Here is a 12,116-nt window from a genome sequence, read left to right as displayed (position 1 = left end):
TCGTGCCGGGTGTACGACTTGTTAGAGTGGGTGCTCCCGTCATAGGGATCCAGGGAACACACCACAAATATTTCAATCATTGATTAAAATATTTGAGTAGATGTCCTGTGTTTGTTGCAGGACCCTTTTTGAAATACTGCTTCAGCCCCAAACTCATCATGAGATAAATTCGCCCAGCATCTCACAGCATGAACAGGTAGGAAGGACCCTACAGCAACTGTATTTAAGGGACTCACCTTCTACATACTGGTCAGTTGCTGATTTGTCATTTGGGGCTGCAGGTTAAGTTCTGCGTCTTTTCTGGCCTGTTTTCTGACTGTGAATTCTGACTTCTGATGAAGTATTTGCCATTTCTGGCTGCCTTCTAAACAGTTTTACTGCATTCATGGGTGGTCGTGCTTGTGTCGGTTCTTTGCAAGAGCTATCCAATTAGTGCTACACTCCTGTACAATCCCCATAGCCCTGTAAGTTTTTCCCCTTCAAGTATTTATCCAATTCCCTTTTGAAAGTTATTATTGAATCTGTTTCCACCACCTTTCCAGGCAGTGCGTTCCAGATCGTAACAACTCGCTGCGTAACATTTTTTCCTCGTGTTGCCTCTGGTTCTTTTGCCAGTTTGCTTAAACAGGTAACATAAATAATTTTGAATCCCCGTTGTTCAAGCCCTTAGTGCCAGTTTTCCATGCTCATTTATTTATCCGAGAGTTCCTGCAAAGTGCTTTCCCAGTGGCTACAGCTTGGGAGGTGGAAGGCTGCTGAGCTTCCATTGAGGACACCAGATGGCTGTGGTGGGGTGACCTCGAGCTGCTTGAAGGCCAGGCTGCAGTCTAAAGCATCTCGGTGTGGCACAGGTTGGAGGCGATCTCCTCCATGCACTGAGATATTGGACTAAAAATTGGCCTCCTTTGCGCCTCTCATTCGCGCCTCCGAGGGGCGATAGCGAGGCGCGACCGGCTCCGCGACCGGGCGCGGCGAGAGTGCCGATGCCCGCGAACTTGCCGTGGAGGTTCATGGTGGCGGTAACCCCCTAGCGCACTGATCTCCTGCGGCCTGGAGATCGTGACGTCATCCGGCTGCGCCTCGCCCCGGTAGCGCCCCCTGCAGCATCGCCAGGCATCAAAGCCGGCAGCTGCAGGAGGTGTTGTGAGGTAGGCTGGCCATTTGGGGAGCGGTATTTCAAGGGACCGCCGCTAAGGTAGGTGAAAACTCTTGTAACAACCCTCTGAGCATTTTTTTTACTTTTCTTTGGCCGCGATTGATCAGCCCTGCGCTCTGTTGGAGTGCTTGGGGCTGATCGGCGCGGATCGCGGGTGCTGCCGGCAAGCATGGAAGTATGTTTAATGCAGAGCCTGCAGCAAAGGCCCTTCCCTTTAAGGGAGGGAAGGAACCTTTGATCCCGGCAGCGTTGCATGGGATATTACATAAGAACATAAGGACATAAGAAACAGGAGCAGGAGTTGGCCACCTGGCCCCTTGAGCCTGCACCGCCATTCAATACGATCATGGCTAATCTGATCATGGACTCAGCTCCACTTCCCCGCCCGCTCCCCATAACCCTTGACTCCCTTATCGCTCAAAAATTTGTCTATCTCTGCCTTAAATATATTCAATGACCCAGCCTCCACAGCTCTCTGAAGCAGAGAATTCCATAGATTTACAACCCTCTGAGAGAAGAAATTCCTCCTCATCTCAGTTTTAAATGGGCAGCCCCTTATTCTGAGAGTATGTCCCTTAGTTTTCGTCTCCCCTATGAGTGGAAATAGCCTCTCTGCATCCACCTTGTGCAGCGCTGCACCGTTACCGCCCCTCCTGCGTGGTTCGGTGCTCCAAGGAATGTGACAGCGCATGATTTGCTGCTCCACTTCCGTCCTGGAGCGCTGAACCGGAAGTTTGCATCTGCTGGAACTGGGTAGCACCCGGCGATACGATTGCGCTCCCGCAAAAGTTATCGCCCCCCAAATGGGGCGCTGCGCAATTTCTCCCCCATTGTGCGCAAGCTCGCTGGCAGGATGCCCAGTGCACCTGGCATATCGTGGCATGTGCCCACCAGCCTCCTGCAGTGGCCTGGACCCTCGAGGCCTGCACCTGCTTCCTCTGCGGCAGAGCTAATGTGTGATCTGGCCCTCCGGAAGCTGGCACCTGTGACGTCCTGCTCCCCTGCCCTCGCTCCTGCGCACTTGTGTCCGGTGATTCACCATGTGAAGACCCATCCTCGAGCCTAGCCTTTAATGTATGCATAGTGCCAGGCTCTGATCTAGTGCTTGCTAGGGGCAGATAAAATGACGGTGCATCTTCAGGAAGACCAGCCACCTCCTCCTGAAGTTGCAGAGGTACCTTTCAGCCCATGAAATGAAAGAGAGGGACAAAGGTTTGCTTTGCGTGCGAAGGGAGAGCAGAGAGAGAAGTGGCGGATGAAAGCAGCTGCACTTTGTCATGTAGAGTGCGTAAAAGAAAGAAAAGGAAGTCTTGCATTTCTATAGCGCCGTTCACGACCTCAGGACATCCCAAAGCGCTTTACAGCCAATTAAGTACTTTTGAAGTGTAGTTACTGTTGCAATGTAGGAAAAGCGGTAGCCAATTTGCACACAGCAAGCTCCCACTTGACGGATTAAATATTGGCCAGGACACTGGGGATAACTTCCCTGCTCTTCTTCGAAACTAGTGCCATGGGATATTTTACATCTACCTGAGAGCTGACGGGGCCTCGGTTTAACGTCTCATCCGAAAGATGGCACCTCCGACAGTGCAGCACTCCCTCAGTACTGCAGTGGAGTAGGGTGCGATAGAAGTAAGTCGGGTGAAAGAGAATAAAGTGTGAAATCCCATCCAGTGTCATGGCCATGAATCTCCCCCAGCACACTTTCTTCCATGGGGGAGAGGGAGTGCAGACAGGCTCAGCCTCCTCCAATGGCAGCCTCCCACCACAGGTTTAGTGCGACCTTCTCCTGCAAGAAAGAAGGGAGTGCGTTAGCCTTGTGAGGTGTTCAGAGAATGTGCCTATTGTGGCAGAATAGTTAGAGTGTAGAGTGTAAGATGTGAGATGTGGGGGAAGTGAGGATTGCAACAGTGGTGAGTGTGTTCGTGTGGGGAGAAGGAGGTGCAAAATACTGTGGATGCTCAATGTAATGTATACACCTGTGAGTATTCTTAGGCAGTCTCTCATATCGAGGATGACTTGCTTCCACATCAAAAAGGGATGAGTTCAGTTCACAGGTGTTTCAATGAAGGACCTGACATTCCAGATCCCGAATTACATCTTGAAGGGTGGAAGATGCCTGTGCTTGGATTTTTTTAACATGTGGTGGCCTTTGCACACCAGCCACCACACGGGCTTGACAGAGCTAGGTCTTGTTCCAGTGGCAAGGGTTAACCAGGACGACTGGAGTATGCTCACAGGTTTGTAGAGCTGTTGAGTTGTGAGTGGTTTAGCCAGTCGCGTGATGTTCACAAGACTCAATAAAACCCCAGCCAGTTGTGTTCGGGAGATCCACAATGAGGCAGGTAGTTGTGAGCCCGGTGGATGAACTGGTAATGTGTAGTGTGATTGTTGAACCTTTAGTTGATAAACCAACTAGTTCTTAATAGCAATATGTTGCCATGAACCTTTAAGCAAATAAGCCATGAAGCAAATACATTACACTGGAAATCTGAAATAAAAACAGGAAATGCTAGAATTACTCAGCAAGCCAGGTAGCATCTGTGGAGAGAGAAACAGAGTAAACGTTTCAAGCCTGATACAGATTTGTAAAATTATGACGGAGTTTGTTAGGGCCATAAATGTAAGATAGTCACTATTAAATCCAATGGGGAATTCTGGAGCAACTTCTTTACCCAGAGAGTGGGGAGAATGTGGAACTCATTGTTGAGGTGAATAGCGTAGATGTATTTAAGGGGAAGCTGGATAAGCACATGTGGGAGAAAGGAATAGAAGGATATATTGATGGGGTTCGAGGGAGAGGGGTGGGAGGAGGCTCGTGTGGAGCATAAACACTGTCTTGGACCAATTGGGCCGAATGGCGTGTTTCTGTGCTGTAAAATTGTTAAAGGTTGGAGATAAGGGGTAAGCCATTTAGGACCGAGATGAGGAGAAACTTCTTCACTCAGAGAGTTGTGAACCTGTGGAATTCTCTGCCACAGAAAGTTGTGGAGGCCAGTTCGTTAGATATATTCAAAAGGGAGTTAGATGTAGCCCTTATGGCTAACGGGATCAAGGGGTATGGAGAGAAAGCTGGAATGGGGTACTGAAGTTGCATGATCAGCCATAATCATATTGAATGGTGGTGCATGCTCGAAGGGCCGAATGGCCTACTCCTGCACCTATTTTCTATGTTTCTATGTTTCTATGTCTCTATGACCTTTCGTCAGAACTGGTCGATGACTGTTCGTCCTGAAATGTTAACTGTTGCTCTCTCCACAGATGCTGCCTGTCCTGCTGAGTATTTCCAGCATTTTCTCTTGTTATTTATGGTTTGCTTTACAGTGAATTGTCCTGTGAATACACCCTAGAAGCCTCTGCGCTTTAGCTATAGCTTCATGGCATTGGTCACGGCTCTTTAGGAATACCCAGATGCATTTTCTTCACCACTAGCTTTAATTCTTTTCCCTGTAGGGTGCATGTGTGTTTACTATTTGGCCTGCTATGTGCATAAAATTACAAATTTAAACATAATTTGCCAAACACGGGCCCAATCTCCCGGCACATCTCGAGCTGCGTGCAGTGGCTGAGCACTGTCTACAGTCCTAACCCTTGCACATATCTTGGTATCACCTGCAATTGATATTTTTTTCTAAGTAAAGGGGTTGTTGGAACATGAAATGCTTTGCCACAGGGAATAATTGAGGCAGAGAACAAAGCATCTTTTAAGAGAAGATTAGATAAATATTTGAGGCAGGGGAGAGGTGCAGGGCTATGGAAGGGAGTGGCGTTAGTTTTGTGTTGCTCCCGCAGAGAGCCAGCACGGATGTAATAGGCAAATGACCTTTTTCTGCGTTGCAAACTTCTGTGCTCCTAATGACTCATTTATTAGATAATACGTGGAATTCCTTCCCTCCTTGAGTTTCCCTTCATCCTACAAGCTACATCCTTCTAAAATTTAAGCCGAATGTTACCTAACCATTTCTTCTTGATTTAGTTTATTTCTGTTTCTCTTCTCAGACTTAGTGGTGCCTTGCACTATGGATTCTGGCCCTACAGCCAGGTTTTCCAAATAAAAGATATGTAAAAGCAGAATTCAAGGAATATAATCACCTGGAAGATTCTTTAGAGGAGATAACTAACCTGTTTTTACCAAAACAACTGTTAATATTTTCCACAACTAAAATAAACACCGTTATTTGCAACTTATTACAGTACTGATAAATATCATAATAAAGTATCAATGTAAATTAGGCTTCACCACTCATGTACATTGTCACATTAGTGAATGGCAAAGTGAACATTAGCACATCAGCCTCCTCAGCAAAACTCTCTGAAATTCCCCTCCTTTAACACCTGAACCTTTCCTCGTCTCTGTCCACTTTAAGAATCTTATGAAGACCCACCTCTTCAACCAAGCTCATAGTTACCCTTTCTAATCTCTCTCCCCAAGGCTCGTCAACTGTTCCCTTATAGAAACATAGAAAATAGGAGCAGGAGTAGGCCATTCGGCCCTTCGAGCCTACACCGCCATTCAATATGATCATGGCTGATCCTCTATCTCAACACCATATTCCCTCTTTCTCCCCATACCCCTTGATGCCTTTTGTGTCCAGAAATCTATCTATTGCCTTCTTAAATATATTCAGTGATTTGGCCTCCACAGCCTTCTGTGGTAGAGAATTCCACAGGTTCACCACCCTCTGAGTGAAGAAATTTCTCCTCATCTCAGCCCTAAATTTCCCACCCCATATCCTGAGACTGTGACCCCTTGTTCTAGACTTCCCAGCCAGGGGAAACATCCTTCCCGCATCCAGTCTGTCCAAGCCCTTCAGAATTCTATTCTTTATTTTTTCTCACCTCCCTGAAATGAATGTTGAGATAACAACAACAACTTATATTTATATAGCGCCTTTAATACATAGTAATATAAGACATAGTAAAACATGCCAAGGCTCTTCACAGGAGCATACAAGAACATTTGACAACGAGCCACATAAGGAGTAGTTAGTGCAGATGCTTGGTCAAAGAGGTAGGTTTTAAAGAGTGTCTTAAAGGAGGAAAGAGAGGTAGAGAGGTGGAGATTAGGGAGGGAATTCCAGAGCTTAAGGCTCAGGCAACAGAAGGCACGGCCACTGATGGTTGAGCGATTATAATCAGGGACGCTCAAGAGAGCAGAATTAGAGGAGCGCAGACACCTCGGGGGTTTTGGGGCTGGAGGAGATTACAGAGATAGGGAGGGGCGAGGTCATGGAGGGAATTGAAAACAAGGATGAGAATTTTGAAATCGAGGCGACGCTTAACTGGGAGCCAATGTTCTCTATGCTAAATGTGCTATATAAATGTAAGTTGTTGATGAGTGGTTAAATATTTGGAATATTACCATGTAAGTGAGCAGTATTAACATATTAACATGTTGATAAGCATAGCTAAAGGAAGTATTTTTCAAGGTCAAGGACTCACTACTAATTACCAATTTAACTTCAAGTAACACTTAGTGAAATGCATTTATTTGGCAATAGTACAAACCTGTCTTTCAAGGGAAAAATCCATTAAAATGGTAGATGCAACTTAAGAGACATAATAACCTGGCTTGCTAACTTGAGCAAAGAGAAACCTATCATTCACGCTTGGCTAAAAGTTAATGCTTACTCTGTGTGGCTAGACTGGTTTCATGGTCCTAATGTTAATGTTATCAGAGAAGCTGGTTGCAGCTTGCATGATGAGTTGTATGAATGTTAGTAGTGCTTGTGAACATGCGTTTGCCTGTCAGAATGCTGCAGTTCCATGGAACTCCACAGCATTGTTGTTTACAGGTGTAACTGGTAACACTAGTTAGTGTTCCCGATGTTGGCGAAGTCCAGAACCAGGGGTCACAGTCTAAGGATAAGGGGTAAGCCATTTAGGACCGAGATGAGGAGAAATTTCTTCACTCAGAGAGTTGTGAACCTGTGGAATTCTCTACCACAGAAAGTTGTTGAGGCCAGTTTGTTAGATATATTCAAAAGGGAGTTAGATGTGGCCCTTACAGCTAAAGGGAACAAGGGGTATGGAGAGAAAGCAGGAATGGGGTACTGAAGTTGCATGATCAGCCATGATCATATTGAATGGGGGTGCAGGCTCGAAGGGCCGAATGGCCTACTCCTATGTTTCTATGTTTCTATGTGTGAATAATAGTGCTTGTGTAAGTGTCGGTGCCCAAGGCAGTATGATTTGTGCCAGTGGATGTTGTGGGAGAATCTAGTACAGGCTGGTGCAACACCGATATGGGTGCTCAGACTTCTTTAAATGGACTCTTAGGAAATTTGAACTGGAGACCGCAAAGAAAAATGTTGAGGAATTGTGATGCTCCTGTCAGAATGTCAAAGATCTCACAGTTTGTGCACAGACTTTCCATCAGGGAATCAAGAAATGACTGAATAATCAAGACTAGAAATAGGCATGCACATAATATGATCGAATAATGATGAAGCAGCATAATACAATGCTCAAAGCCCACACAAAGCTCAAACATTTCAAAAGACCTCTCAGCAAAACTTGCACAAACTGGAGTTGGAAATGTTTCCATCAGAAGTCCAGGTTTGGATTCAGCCCAGGGTATGGCAATAAAGGTTACTCTCACTGAGGGGCTGTTTGCTGGCACGCCTGAATTTCTTAGTGCAGACCCACTGGGCAGTCATCCATCGTGCAAGATGGCTCCAATCCACGGCCCGAGACTGTGCATCCAAAACAGCTGCAAGGAGCTTGGAAAACATTTAGGGAATGTGAAATTAAATTTTTACATATAAGATGCGAATGTTTCATATTTTATTAGTATTCCGAAGAAAGCTGGTCTGGAATTGCCATCAATTTGTTTTATGGTGCACCGTTCAGTGCATGGAATATACAGATGTTGCACTGAAAAATTCTGTTCTAGCAAATTTCTCTCTGGATTATGGTCCATGGCGGCATAGAAGTGAGAGGCCCTGCAGACAAGGCAGGGGAAATGGAGTTGGTTTTAGAATATGTATGAGCACAGTAAAATAGTACAAATATGTTCATAGACATAAATGTTGCTCATATATGAATGCATGTGTTGGCATGTCTGTACTGTATGTAGCTTTAATATTCCTTTAGCTACGTAGTTAATGAGACTTTCCAGGCTTGTACCTATGAAATATCCTTAGTTACAAATATAATGAAAGGCTGGTTGATGCCTGAGTCCAATCCTAAAATGACTAAAGCAAAATCATGCATTGTATGCCAATAAAAATGTTCCCGCTAAGGTGTGCACATGCAGTAATCTGAAAGGTCCCGCACAGGCTGCTCACCGGCTTTTACATTGTAAATGCCGCGCATGCGCAGACATTTAATTAGCCCACGCATTAAAAGAAACAGACCACGCAGAACAAAGCGCAGCTTACGAGGAACATTGCTGATAACAGCTTAAAGTGAGGAGTTATTAAGGGACATGGGCTAAAGGCGGGTATATGGTCGCAGATCAACCATGTTCTCATTGAATGGCGGAACAGGCTCGCGGGACTGAATGGCATCTCCCTGTTCCTATGATTCAAAAGTCAACCAGCTCTTAATGGCTGGGCCCTGTAATAATACAATCTTTCAATACCATGTAGCTGGGCTGAGTAGTTTGTGTTTCAAAATTACAACTGCTTTGGAAATAAAAACAGAAATGCATTTCAGGTCAATCAGTAGCTGGAAAAAAATGAAGTAGAGGTCAACCTATTAAGGATGATTCTCCGTCAGAGTGTTGATGACGTATCACACCTGCTGCATTAACCTATCTTTCTTTTTGCTGAAACTAAAGTAAAAGTGCAGTTGCTGCCACTTTAATTCTCCATCCCACTCTGATCCTTTCTGTCCTACAATGCTCCAATGAAGCTCAGCATATGCTCAGGGAACAGCACCTTAGCTTTCCATTGGGCATTTTACAACCTCAATGTTGAGTTCAACAACTTGGGATCATAACCACCACTCCCACTTTCTCACACAGCCAAGTGCTGGTAATGGTTCTGCTGTAACTACATCTCCTCTGGATCCATCTTTTCATTCCTTTCTTGTCCCGTTACCACCCGCTTTTGCCTTGCTCCATCGACCCTTTTGTCATTTAATCACTCTTGCCCTCCACGCTATCACACAAAATGCTGGAAATATTCAGCAGGTCAGGCAGCATCTGTGGAGAGAGAAACAGAGTTAACGTTTCAGGTCGGTGGCCCTTCTGATGAAAGATCATCGGCCTGAAATGTTAACTCGGTTTCTCGCTCCACAGATGCTGCCTGACTTGCTGAATATTTCCAGCATTTTCTGTTTTTATTTCAGATTCCAGCATCCGCAGTATTTTGCTTTTGCTCCAGCCTATCACCTCCACCTTTAGTTTTTTCATTCCCTCCTGCCCCCGCTTCTCCCTGGCTCTGTACTTAGAAACTGTTAAATCTCTAACTTCTTCCAGTTCTGATGTTTCTCTCTCCACAGATGCTGCCTGATCTGCTGAGCGTATACAGCATTTTCTGCTATTCTTTCACTTGGCTGTTACTGATTCATTCACTGTGCATTTCTTAATATTTTCTGTTTTCATTTCAAATTTACAGAAATTAATATTTTTTTCTTCATTGGATAACATCATTAGATTGTGTGGTTCAAATACGTGTAGTTAAGGTAATGAGGAAAGTCTTAGGTGAGTATTATATACAATTTGTTTTCTGAGTTAGCTTGTTAGCACATTCCAACTGCCAGAGTATGATATATTTGAAGAATTATATTTATAGAAACATAGAAACATACAAAATAGTTGCAGGAGCAGGCCATTCGGCCCTTCGAGCCTGCACCGCCATTCAATATGATCATGGCTGATCATTCAACCTCAGTACCTCACCCCTGCCTTCTCTCCATACCCCCTGATCCCTTTAGCCGTAAGGGCCACATCTAACTCCCTTTTGAATATGTCCAACCAACTGGACTCAACAACTTTCTGTGGCAGAGAATTCCACAGGTTCACAACTCTCTGGGTGAAAAAGTTTCTCCTCATGTTTTGCATAATTGAATAACATTGTGTTGATGGGAATGGAAAGGCACTTTGCTTAAAATAAAAAACTTTATCTAGTCACAGATCATTAGTCCTATAGTTATTGCAATTGACTCTCAGAGGATCATCATCATCATCATAGGCAGTCCCTCGGAATTGAGGAAGACTTGCTTCCACTCCTGAAGTGAGTTCTTTGGTGGCTAATCAGTCCAATATGAGAGCCACAGACTCTGTCACAGGTGGGACAGATAGTCGTTGAGGGAAGGGGTGGGTGGGACTGGTTTGCCGCACGCACTTTCCGCTGCCTGCGCTTGATTTCTGCATGGTCTCGGCGTTGAGACCCGAGATGCTCAGCGCCCTCCCGGATGCACTTTCTCCACTTAGGGCAGTCTTTGGCCAGGGACTCCCAGGTGTCAGTGGGGATGTCGCACTTTATCAGGAAGGCTTTTTGGGTGTCCTTGTAGCGTTTCCGCTGCCCACCTTTGGCTCGTTTGCCGTGAAGGAGCTCCGCGCAGAGCCTTGCTTTGGGAGTCTCGTGTCTGGCATGCGAACTATGTGGCCTGCCCAGCGGAACTGATCGACTGTGGTCAGTGCTTCAATGCTGGGGATGTTAGCCTGGACGAGGATGCTGATGTTGGTGTGCCTGTCCGTCCAGGGGATTGGTAGGATCTTACGGAGACATCGTTGGTGGTATTTCTCCAGCGACTTGAGATATCTACTGTACATGGTCCATGTCTCTGAGCCATACAGGAGGGCGGATATTACTACAGCTCTGCAGACCATGAGCTTTGTGGCAGTTTTAAGGGCCTGGTCTTCAAACACTCTTTTCCTCAGGCGGCCGAAGGCTGCACTGGCGCACGGGAGGTGGTGTTGGATCTCGTCGTCGATGCCTGCTCTTGTTGATAGCGACGGCAGATGGACCTTTCCTCCACGACGGAGTCTGGGCCTCCTCGATGACGGCTGGACCTCCCGTGGCGACAGACGATCTCTTCCTCAATGACGACCGGGTTCCCCTCTCCTACGTTAGCGACTGGCCTCCCCTCCTCTCACAGGATAGCTGTATAATGTAAGGGACTATTTTATCCTATTTTACCGAGCTGCCATTGATACTGCCTTGCATTTAGTGATGTTGCTTGCTCTTTTAAGTGGTCTAGGAGTTTTATTTTTATGGTAGTTGACTCACATTGCTTTATATCTACTTGTGCGATAGCGTAACCTGCGGATGTAACAATAGCATTACCCGTGCTATGTGGATGCTTTATTCATGGCTTTAGCACGTGCATCTCTTCAATCTTAGAATAAGGGGCCGCCCATTTAAAACTGAGATGAGGAGAAATTTCTTCTCTCAAAGGGTCGTAAATCTATGGAATTCTTTGCTCCAGAGAGCTGTGGCGGCTGGGTCATTGAATATATTTAAGGCGGAGACTGACAGATTTTTGAGCGATAAGGGAGTAAAGGGTTATGGGGAGCAGGCAGGCAAGTGGGGCTGAGACCATGATCAGATCAGCCATGATCTTATTGAATGGCGGAGCAGGCTCGAGGGGCCAAATGGTCGACTCCTGCTCCTATTTCTTATGTTCTTACGTATCTCTCTGATGGCGGTCTGAGTTAAAACTAGATGAAGTTTGGTTTGAATCGCAAGCTGATTTATCCCACATTAAGGTGAAATGCTCTGAACAGTCGGTAGACCATGTTGCTGGGTTGTCCTACTTAGATGAAACAAAACAGAACCTCTGCATTCGGTCCTGCATTCCCAAGGCCAGAACCGCTTCCCTTTTGTTCCCTGACTGCCTGTGCAGCATCTTGTTTGCAAAGTTCAAGCATGACCTCCCTGCTTTTATAATCTATGCCTTGGCGAATAAAGGTAAGTATCCTGTATGTCTTCTTAACCACCTAAACCACCTTGTCCTTCAGGGATCTGTGGACATGCATGCCAAGGTCCCGCTGTTCCTCTACACTTCT

This window comes from Pristiophorus japonicus, chromosome 12 (assembly GCF_044704955.1).
Source record: "Pristiophorus japonicus isolate sPriJap1 chromosome 12, sPriJap1.hap1, whole genome shotgun sequence".
NCBI lineage: Eukaryota > Metazoa > Chordata > Chondrichthyes > Pristiophoridae > Pristiophorus > Pristiophorus japonicus.
This window is presented reverse-complemented; position numbering follows the sequence as displayed.